At 43.9% G+C, this 11,541-nt stretch overlaps 1 protein-coding gene across 1 annotated transcript in view; it reads left to right on the forward strand.

Annotated features, from left to right (window-relative positions):
- The first annotated feature begins 918 nt into the window (after positions 1–918).
- Positions 919–11,541, forward strand: part of LOC108802058 (elongation factor 1-alpha, somatic form-like) — a 13,764-nt gene continuing 3,141 nt past the window's right edge. The window contains exon 1 of the mRNA XM_018573947.1: positions 919–924. The gene's annotated coding sequence lies outside the window, so the exon portion shown is untranslated. The remainder of the gene's footprint in view (positions 925–11,541) is intronic.

Raw genomic sequence — 11,541 nt, forward strand, 5'->3', positions numbered from 1 at the left:
GTCCTGCCCCCTCCCCCCCCCCCCCCCCCGCGATGATTTTACTTTGTGTATCCATGTAGTCTCTAATCCCTGCTTGGAGCGGCTCTATGCAGGGATGAGAGACTCATGATGCCGGCCGCAAGGGGCGGGGGCGCCCGATATTTTTGCTGTGAGCCGCTGATGACAGCTATTAATTTGAAGGGGACAGTCTGTGGAACAGTTCTGCTATAAGCTCAGCGACCATGAGGTTATAGCAGAACTGTAAATGCCACCGACGTAAGTCATACTGAGCTGGCCAGCTGGGAACACTTTTGTTCCGCCGTAAGCCTTACAGCGGTGGCAGCGAAAGGGTTAATGTGTTTTGATACAGCACTTTGGGAACATCCAACTTCTTTTGCAATTACCTTTTGAGACTTTTCCTCCTTATGGAGGCTGTCAATGATGGTTTTCTGCACTACTGTCAGGTCAGCAGTCTTTCCTATGATTGTGATTCCTACTGAACCAGACTGAGAGACCATTTAAAAGCTCAGGAACCCTTTGCAGGTGTTATGGCTTAATTAGCTGATTAGAGTGGGACACGTTGAGCTTAGAATATTGCACCTTTTCACAATATTCTAATATTCACCTTTTAAGTTGCATTAGTGAAATAAATTAACTTTTGCACGATATTCTAATTATTCGAGTTTCACCTGTATAAACGGTATTCATGCATGTTTGTTCACCAGAAATTCGGCCAACTCTTCCTTAATCCACCCGTTACTCAAGCCATTGTCTACCAGGGAGTTGAGGCTTCTCAAAGTCTCATGGGTTATCATTTTTGAAACTGGTGTGTAGTGCTCGCCATCTGCCAGCATCTGGGATATCCCTGTAGCATAGTCTGTATAGTTCATTACAACGATGGCTCCTCCCTTATCGGCAGGTTTGATAATGATACTGTTGTCATTGGTTAGGGATTTTAATGCAGACCAGTCATCTTTGGACATAATACTGGATATCCACCCCTTCTTTTTACTACCCTGTGACACATCATATCTGACAGTCTAAAATAACCTATCAATAGTAGAAAACTGCCCTGGGGCTATAAAATCGCTTTCGATCTTAAATGCTGATATTTAACTGTGATCAGTTGGTGGTTTCTGTCCCAAGAAAAATTATTTTAATTTAATATTCCTTGCATACTTTAATTAATCTCAATGTTGAACGCATCAAACTCCCTGTCGGGCAAAAAGATAAGCCTTTGGCCAAAAGTTTTCTCTCAACCAGGGTAATGTTCCTGGAAGACAGGTTGACTACTGGGCTTCCTTATGCTGCTTCGGTCTGTAAGATCGTGTCTTGATGCTTTTTTTTGTTTGCGGCCCCTCCTGGGTCGTTTGTGTCTTTTTCCTTGTGGATGCCCGTGGTCTGATTTTATGCTCCGGCTATTAGGCCTGAGTCCCTGTTGGATGAGGGGTTTACGTGAGCAGGTCATTTTCTGTGGTCGCAGGAGTTGTGTGTTGTTGGAATCTGAAGTTGTTCCTTCTGGGAGGTCCTCTAGTGCTGCACCGGGTTTGTCATGTGAGCCAGGGGTAAACCCTGCCTTCTTGATACTCCAGACTGACTTGTTTGAACTTGTCATGTTTGGTTTGCTTTTTTTTTATCAGTATAAGTGACAATCTCTGATTCAATCTTGTCGAGGTCGCCTTTGGCTTGGTCAACGTCAGTGGCTTTTTCTCTCAGGGATAGTTCAAGTGTGGTAATTTCCCGGTTTACCTGACACAGTTGGATTTTCTCCTCTTCTATTACAGTGAATGAATGTAGTTCAGCAACTTCTGTGTGGACGCCTCACACTATTTCTCACATAACTCTCTTTTGTTGCATCTGATGGTGGGGTGGTTATTCTGAAACCTCTTGCGATTTTCTTGACTCTAATATTCCGAAAGAGTCTGTCCATGGAGCTCCAAATTGGTACGTTTCTTCTTTAATCTCTTGGTCTCTTTTAAGATATCAGAGACAGTTTCACTGCTAAAAGCTTTAGTCGTGTCAGATGGAAAGAGGATTGCCTCAATTTCGTCTGGACTATATATGTTGCCTGCAGAGTGTAACGTGGGCCTCTCTCTTCCTTCAGTTGTTTTCATCGAGGAAAGTTTGATGGATCTCTATTACCTCCTTGTTGTTCTGGAGATAGTGATTGGTTTGCCGTAAATGAGACTCTTAGTGAAGACGTGTCTCTGGGGTGCAGATGTGTGGGTATTGCCAACGGATACAGTCAAATAGAGAGTCCCACCGCACTCCTGACCGAGAAGCCCCATATTTTGTGGGGGGATGCTGAAGTGTGCCGTGGAAGGCGCCACCAAATACTTGCAAAACAGAATAAATGGTCACCAGCACTCCAAGTTTTCTTCAGAACAAAATCCTTTTATTTATTCTAGAAGGTTATATCACCATGCGGGGCAACATTTTGGAACCTGTCCGGTCCCTTCATCAGGCAAAAAGTGATCTAAGTACAGAAAAAGTGTTGACAATATAGGTGATGCGAGGAATCTGACACTGCACTGTTGCCCTTCTGTTGTCTTGTACCAGTCTTGCCACTCTCCGTTCTGCGCTAACAACGCATTTGGTACGCATGACAGAATTATAGTTCACATGTCACAAGCTTCAAACTGGGGCTTTTGAGCTATGGCTGCTCAGAGGATCTTTTATGACCATGTTAAGGCCTTACTTTCATTATAAGTTCCAGTCCTACATTTATACCTGTGACTGCTTTCATGGATTTTTAACGGGTTTAGAATTAACCCTTCTTTTTGTTATGCTGGATTTTTACCTCAATGTGTAATTTAACTAGATTCACGTATAGCAGCATGTAACAGATTATGTAATCTAATATTATTTGTTCCTTTATGTTGACCTGAGCCAGCCTGAATATGATGACTCCCGGATCAGGACTCAGTCACCTCCTATTAGAGCCGCCGACCACATTAACGAATGTGGATGTGCAGGTGCAGCGATGCTTGTCTATGAACCTTAGGCAATTGAATGGACGTGGCCATGACTAACAGACTGCAGTACTGATGAGGGGCGGTACTTGCAGAGCAGGAGTGTGTGACCTATGGGCCAATGGGAGGAGTATTGTAAACACACAAATGGCTGAATTTTTACATAGAAACGACCGGATCGCATCAATAATATTATGATCCATGTCATCGCATTGCTCCATAAGGACTTTGTTTTTTGCATATATGGTTTTGCAGGATGACATCTGAAACAGCATGTGATGTCAGCATGAGGTCAGGGGGTCGGGGACTATGTGCTTTATTTGGTTGATGGGATAGTGTACTGGTGTATATATTGTCAACACTTTTTCTGTACTTTTATCACTTTTGTTTGCCTGATGAAGGGACCGGATAGGTTCCGAAACGTTGCCACGCATTGTGATATGATATGATATGATCTGATATTATCTGCAAGAATGAATAAAATATTTTAATTGTGAAGAAAACTTGGAGTGCTGGTGACCATTTCTTCTGTTTTGTAAGTATTTGTCGGTGCCATCTGCGTCCACTTTATCACTCCCCCCCACACACACAATATATAGGGCTTCTCGGTCAGGAGTTCGGTGGAACTCTCTAGTTAAATGTTAGATGTTAACACACCTATAGGCATATGAGGGACCTACTGGAATTATAAAAAATTTGTATCATGTGACCAAGATCAGATGGAGTCTTGTGATCTACATTGATCAAGTGTGACTATGATTTGCAATGGATAGGTACCTTGTATAATGCAAATTGTCCTGTCATTCTTTTATAATTCAGTGATCTCATTTAAACCATCTGGGTGCAGTGTTTTTAGGATGAAGATATTGTAGGATTCTTCTGATTTCAATGTTCTGTATCTATCATATTGGTCTGATATTTTGATGTGTTCTATGGATGTAACTTGTAATTAATTGACTGTTTTTATGTATAAGTGTCTAGCTTTTTGAAACACCATGCTTCATAAAGCCTTTGTGATGTTCCATCTATGCTGGCCCACTCTGTCTCTTAGTTTTTAAGTGGTGCTGTCCACATACTGCACTCAACTAAGTACCCTAAATGAATCACTTTGCATAAATTCCCCCTCCAATAAACTTTATTTAACTCCTTTCACTAAATGCATCAGTTGTCAGCAGTCTGCTTCTCTTATGGAATGCCAAGCTGAACTTCTAAGCGTCTAGTGAAAGAAGTTAGAACCAGCATGCCACACCCATGCAACCTTAACTTTAACATTGGCAGGGTTATTCACAAAAGGGTGAGGTGTTTGGAGAAGGCAGGAGAAGTGAACAATATAGGACAATTTGAGATTTTTCAAAATCGGCTATTTCGGCCTAAATTGTTAACTTCCCCTGCCTTCTCCAAGCTCTCCACCCTTTAGTGACTAAATGTTGGTCTCAGTGTTTTACACTACAGGATACTGATCTCTGCACCATAGCAGTCCATTCCCCTGTATATGCACACTAGCTGGAATGCAGGCAGAAGAAACAACATAGATCTTGGAATGTAAGCAGACAGTGTAAATAGGAGGTATGCAACGCAAGCCAATACAGTATACCCTTTGCTGAAGGAATGCACACAAATCCTGCCCAAAAAAGGGAACTCTCTGCACTGACCAACAATTGTAAATTATTCTGGCCTTTGTGGCAGAATAATTGGAATTTAATAGACAGGAGGCGAGTATTTGCATTATCTTCCTTTACTGACACCTACAGCAACAAAGAAATAGTTAACAAAACTGACCAATCAGGTAAAGTGCAACAAATGCCAAAAAAAAACTAGAGATGCCCCTCCCTCTTCCTCTTTCTTGATGGACCTCAGAATGACAGCGAAGGAAAAACCCTCCTCAAGGAAGTCAGGGAGAAATCAAACTGAAAGAAAAGAAGAGGCATGACAGCATTCCTGTATATAACAAACACATATATGTCACATAGCAATAAAATTACCAGCAATGCATGGCTGAACATCAGAACAGACAAAATAAACCCCAAGACATGAAGAAGCAGAACCCAAATCCCAACCAACCCTAACCCGGGAGGGTGGGAGGAAAATACCTCCTGTCTTTTTTAAAATTCCAATTATTCGGTCACCAAGGCTAGAATAATTTACAAATTTATGCCAAGGCAGGAGGCTCGTATTTGCAATTTCAACATGCTGAAATCAATGCCATGGCTGCAGACGACAGGTCAGAAATAAAATGAATGGAAGGCTGTAACACGTGACCAGTCCGCTGCCTGTAAACCAGAGTCCATATTTTGGACAGATAGCCCCCATTCACAATTCCCCATCCATGTATAAAGTCCTTGTTGCAACAGTCCAACAAACTAATAAATGTTGTGTTTAAACATGCCTCCTAGATGTTTGCATGCCCAAATGCGTTCTGTCTGTGAATAACAGTTCTATCAATACGATGTCTTAGCCACCAACCACACCTTTGTTTAGCTCTGCACCAATCAGGAATTGACACGGGTGTTGTACCCGCCCACCTGTCACATTTAAATAAGTTCTTTTTTTTTAATTTTTTTATTTTTATTGAAATTCCATAGAACATCACATTTCAAAGCATAAAATAATAAAGAAATAGCAGTACATCATATCTAAACAAAATAACGTACACTCATGTCACATGTAGACCAAAGAAAAATAAGCAAAAAGAGACACAGAGTGTTGCATCTTTGTTCTCCGTGCATACTATCCAAACAGCAGCAAACTGCCATAGGTACGACAGATCTTAATGACTACCTCACCTAGACCGGGTCATAATCCTCCGGGAGTTCTAACTGCCCTACGGAGTTCTCCAACCTCCGTTCTAGGTACCAGTTGGTTAGTTTGAAGGGATACATGAGAGCATGTAGCTCGGCCCCTGAATAGTTGTGTAATATAAAAGGTTCCCACCTCCTAAAGAAACCATCAGAGTGTTTGTCCGGGTCAAGAGTTGCCTCAAGTCTCTCCTTCCACATCAAAGACATCAACGCCTTCACGAAATGTTGGGGCGAAGGAGGCTGTGTGAAGAGCCATTGATGCATAATTATACGTTTTGCCAGTAACAGAGCTACATACACCCATTGTTGCGTATGTCTACTATACCGTTGATGGTTTCCAATAGCTGAATAGACACAGCCAAGGCTCCCGGAGCAGGGGAATATTCAGAATTATCGATAAATAGGAGAGTACTGAGTCCCAGAAGGCGACAATATGTGGACAGTCCCAGAGACAGTGACGGAGAGAGGCTCCCTCCAGGGTACATTTGGGACATGCTGTTAAGTATGGGCTTGGAGCCCTTATTTTGAGAAAAAAGTCAAAAGCATAATAAGCCTTATGGATGATCCTGAAGTGAGTCTCTCTCCACTGCTCATTAGGTGTGCACCGCCTAATGTTCTGACACCCCTCCAGCAAAGCACTCTCAAAATCCTCCAGTGGGAAGTCCCTTCTCCATTTCACCAGGGAAGTTCTTGCCGGTTTGGGGTTAAAGTAAGAATTTAAAATGGGATATATTTTAGAGATTGATCCAGGGGTTGAGACCGAAGCCTTATCTATTTCTGTTGTTTTAATAAGAGTGCTGGGTATAGTGGTCTCGCTGCGCCAGTAATGAGTTAATTGGATATGTTGGAAGAAGTGTTGGGGCGGTAGGTCAAATGAGAGAGGTCTAGATGTTTCCGGGTCAAACAGTTGAACCAGCCTATGGATACCCTTAGCTGCCCAGGTGTCAAAAATCTTACTGTGTGAGCCCTGCGGGAAGTGTGGGTTATGTCGTATGGGAACATGCTGTGACATATATGGGTGCAGCCCTGCCTTCAACCTATACTCCCTCCATGCCACCACTGTATCCCTAATTAGAGAGTTATTACGTAAAGAGGGTGGTAGTTTATACGAGTATGGAGTAGGCCCACCAACGACCATGGGGACGCTAGTTCGGCTTCCAGGCTATGGTTGGAATAACATGACGTATCTAGTAGCCAGTCATAGGCATGCCGCAGGAGGCACGCCAAATTATAGGCTCGGATATTAGGTAGTCCCAATCCTCCTTCCATTTTGTGAACTTGTAGTTGGTGGTAGGAGATGCGTGGGAGTTTAGCTTTCCATAAGAACCTGGTGAACGCTCGTTCTAGTGTTCTAACATCCTTATGTCTGAGCAACAGCAGTATAGTTTGTAGGGGGTAGAGCAGTTTAGGGAAGCTCATCATTTTGATGACGTGCCCCCTACCAAAAAGCGAGAGGGGCAGGGTAGTCCACACCTCCAGCTCCTTCACCATTTTTTCAATAAGGGGTTTGTAGTTTAGGGTGTAGAGTGAGGAAGGTAGCCTTCCCAACCTCACCCCCAGATAGGTGATATGTTGTGCCGCAATCTTTAGCCCATATTTGGTTACCTTTGGTAGCTCTGGGGAGGGCTTGGGGGAAAGGGGCAGGAGTTCACTCTTTGTTAAGTTAATCTTGTACCCCGAATGGAAACCAAATTTTTCTAGAATCGATAGGACTAGGGGTATATCTTTACCCATGTTGGAGGTGAAGATTAGTAAGTCATCTGCAAAAAGAGCAGCTCGGATTTCCTCCTTGCACACTTTGATACCATTCAGATCGGCTTTAAAAATGAACCATCGTGATAGGGGTTCTATGGCCAAATTAAATAGAAGGAGTGAGAGGGGGCAGCCCTGCCTGGTTCCCTGCAGTAGAGTAATAGGGGGGGGACAAAAAACCTGGGGTGTGTATGCGAGCTATAGGGGATTCGTACATGGCATGTAGCAGTTGTTTAAAAGGGCCATCAAAACCTAGTTTGGAAAGTATTAGGAATAGCCAGTCATGTTTGACATAGTCAAAGGCTTTTTCCGCGTCTAAGGTAAGTATGGCCTGGCCTTCCACGGGTACCCTCTGACATTGTTCTAACACCGTCAGTACCTTCCTGATGTTGGTCACCGGTAGAGAATATACCTACTGCTCTGAGGTACATGCTTCCCTAGCTAGACTATATCTTCTGCTCCCAATCCCTGCTTCCCTATACCAAACAGGTCCTCATACATGATCTGGTAAGATCGGACCATGCTCCGGTAGTGATTAGCTTGCATAGGCAACTCCCCAAGGGTGACGCTCGTATATGGCGTTTTCCCTCATCTTCTGGACGATATCAACTTTAGAGAGGAATTGCTTCTTGCATGGCAGGTCTACACAGTCACCAATGACCTACCAGACACTTCCGCTACATTATTTTGGGAGGCCGGTAAAGCCTATTTAAGGGGACGACTGATTGCCTATGTCGGAGCCAAAAGAAAACAAGTGATAGCATCCCATTCAATAGGTAGTCTTGCTCTACGCCAGGCCTATGCGGACTTTAAAACCAACCCCACGCACAAACTTATGACCTCCTGGGACAAGGCTAAGGGGGAATACGAAGCATTATTACACAAGTACGAGCTATATACCAAATCTGTTTGGGAGCTGAAGTTCCATAAATTGGGCAACAAATGTGGTAAATTGCTGGCCAATCTAGTTCGGCCACGCCTAACCCCCCGCCCGATACAATGTCTGAAAACCCCTCAGGGGCAGGGAGTCACTGACCCAAAGCAAATAAACGCCTTGTTGCACACATATCATAAATTGTCTACTACACACTCTACCTCGACTGACCACACTACCTTCCCCTTTGATGCCATCCCCCTCCCCACCTTATCTGAACCCCAACTAGAATCCCTGAACGCAGATATAACAGAGCAGGAAATACAACACACTATATCTTCTTTAAGTAATGGGAAAGCCCCGGGACCTGATGGCTACACAGCAGAATTGTATACATTCCTTAAAACTCCGCTGTCCTCCACACTCCATAAGGTGTTCACTCACATGTGGTCAACAGGGTCCTACCTGCCCACTGGCAAGGAAGCCTATATTAAAGTGCTATTGAAACCACAAAAAGATCCCCAGTTGCCTGACTCATACCGCCCAATTTCACTGTTAAACGTTGATTCTAAAATACTCTCCAAAATTCTAGCAAACAGGCTTGCCTCTATCCTGCCATCTCTCATTCATCCTACCCAAGTAGGATTTACCAGGGGAAGGGCGGCGGTAGTAATGTACTTTGGACATAAAAATAAACTAGGCTATACAATCATGGGTATGCCGCTAGGGAAGTCAGAAATAGAAAAAGATTTCGGGGTCATTGTAGACCACAAACTGGTAGCTTGCAGTGCCAAGCTGCGGTAAACAAAGCTAGCAGGGTCTTGTCCTGTATTAAGAAGGGGATGTATTGCAGGGACAAGTCTATAATTGTGCCTCTATATAGATCGTTGGTTCGGCCACATCTGGAGTACGTGGTCCAGTTTTGGTCGCCGGTACTGAGAAGGGATGTCCTTTACTGGAGAGATTCCAGCGGAGATGCCATCGGCAGTGATTTCAGCCAAGAGTGTAGATTTGTTTAAGAAACGTTTGGACAATTTCTTTCCTGGCTATATCTCCAACCTTGTCTCAAAGTATCACCCTAACCGTCCCCTCCGCTCTTCAAAAGACCTTCTGCTTTCCAGCTCCCTCATCAACTCCTCCCATGCTCGCCTCCAGGACTTCACTAGAGTCTCTCCCATACTATGGAACTTTTTACCCCAACCTGTCCAACTATCTCCCGCTCTGACTGCCTTTAGGCGATCCCTTAAAACTCATATCTTCAGGGAAGCCTATCCCACCTCAACCTAACCACTGAACTATCACTTTCTCAAACAATTTATCCCCACACAGCTACCTTCTCATGTATCACTTACCCCTCCCTTTTAGATTGTAAGCCCTCACCATCTTGTCTGGAATTGTATTGTGATTGTAATGTCTTCCTTATATTGTAAAGCGCTGCGCAAACTGTTGACGCTATATAAATCCTGTATAATAATAATATGCCCACAGTTGATCCAGAGGAAGGCACAAAATTATGGCTGAATTTGCTCCAACAACGAAAACAAATCCTTCCAGATCCCATAAGGCAATCGGATATTCCCTGAATTAATAATCTCTGGTTGTCATGTATACCGGCACAGGTGACTCCACACCGTATGCAGGTGCCCACACAGGAAGACCAAACACGTATGACCACACCAGACAAGGCAAAATGTGTTTATATACAGTTTATTTGTAACAGCACAACCAAATAACACACCCCAAAGCAAACATGAATGAGTAACATGAATCCAACCAAATATAACCCCCGACACCTATAACATATAACAGGAGCAAAACTGGCTAAATACAGGCAACAGGGCTCAGGACTGCAACAGGGCAACAGGGCTCAGGACTGCAACAGGGCAACAGGGCTCAGGACTGCAACAGGGCAACAGGGCTCAGGACTGCAAACGGGTACCAGGGCTCAGGACTGCAAACGGGCAACAGGGCTCAGGACTGCAAACGGGCAACAGGGCTCAGGACTGCAAACGGGTAACAGGGCTCAGGATACACAGGAAATAATAACATGATACTGAGCCATCGTCCTGACTGCAGGGAGGGTTTAAATAGCCTCCCAGGTAATGCTAAATGCTGGCAGCTGGGAGACACCCGCAGGTAAGCGCTGGAGCTGCACGTTCCAGCACCACCCAGTGGTGGTCTGGTACCTAACAGTTCCTGGCTGCCTGAAGACACCTGCAGGTGAGCACAAGAACTGCAGGGCTTAGCTCCAGCACCACCTGGAGGCGCTCTGGATCCTAACATTGGTGTTTATTTTACTTGTAAAAAAATGAATGTCTAGTAATATTCTGTGCATTTAGGAATGCATCCAGATTTTTTTTTAAACAGGTAACTGAGCTAGCTAGAGCTAGCTCCTGAGAGAGTTTATTCCACATTTTCACAGTTCTAACTGTGAAGATGCCTTTTCATATGCAAAAGTTAAACCTCTTTTCCTCTAGACGCAAAGAGTGCCCCCTTGTCCTTTGCTGTAACCTTAAAGTGAATAGTTTGGCACCAAGCTCACTATATGAACCATTTATGTATTTATACATGGTGATCATGTCCCCCCTGGCCTCTTCTCAACAGAGAACAAATTTAGTTCAACTAATCTTTCCTTATAGCTGAGCTCCACACTTGATGTTTCCAAAACCTAAAGGCAGCAGCCTCCTGGTAGACAGTGGGGAATAAAGGACAGTGTAAAATGCCAACTAAGAGGAGTTGAGGGGAAAGCTATGCTTTTCCCCCAATCCCCCATGCTACGAATGTTATTGTGTTATTTGACAGCTCAGAATGTCAAATGGGCTGAACGAGCCCCGTGACGTCATGGCTTGCTCCGCCCATTTGTTTACAATCGGGCCAGAGATGTCATTTTGCGGCGAGTCTTCATCAGGTTTGAACAGGTCGGTGTGCAACGGGACTTTTTTTTTTTTAACTGAACTATCACTTTCTCAAACAATTTATCCCCACACAGCTACCTTCTCATGTATCACTTACCCCTCCCTTTTAGATTGTAAGCCCTCACCATCTTGTCTGGAATTGTATTGTGATTGTAATGTCTTCCTTATATTGTAAAGCGCTGCGCAAACTGTTGACGCTATATAAATCCTGTATAATAATAATATGCCCACAGTTGATCCAGAGGAAGGCA

The sequence above is a fragment of the Nanorana parkeri genome, unplaced genomic scaffold, assembly GCF_000935625.1.
Source record: "Nanorana parkeri isolate BGI_ZX_2015 unplaced genomic scaffold, ASM93562v1 scaffold2634, whole genome shotgun sequence".
Classification (NCBI taxonomy): domain Eukaryota; kingdom Metazoa; phylum Chordata; class Amphibia; order Anura; family Dicroglossidae; genus Nanorana; species Nanorana parkeri.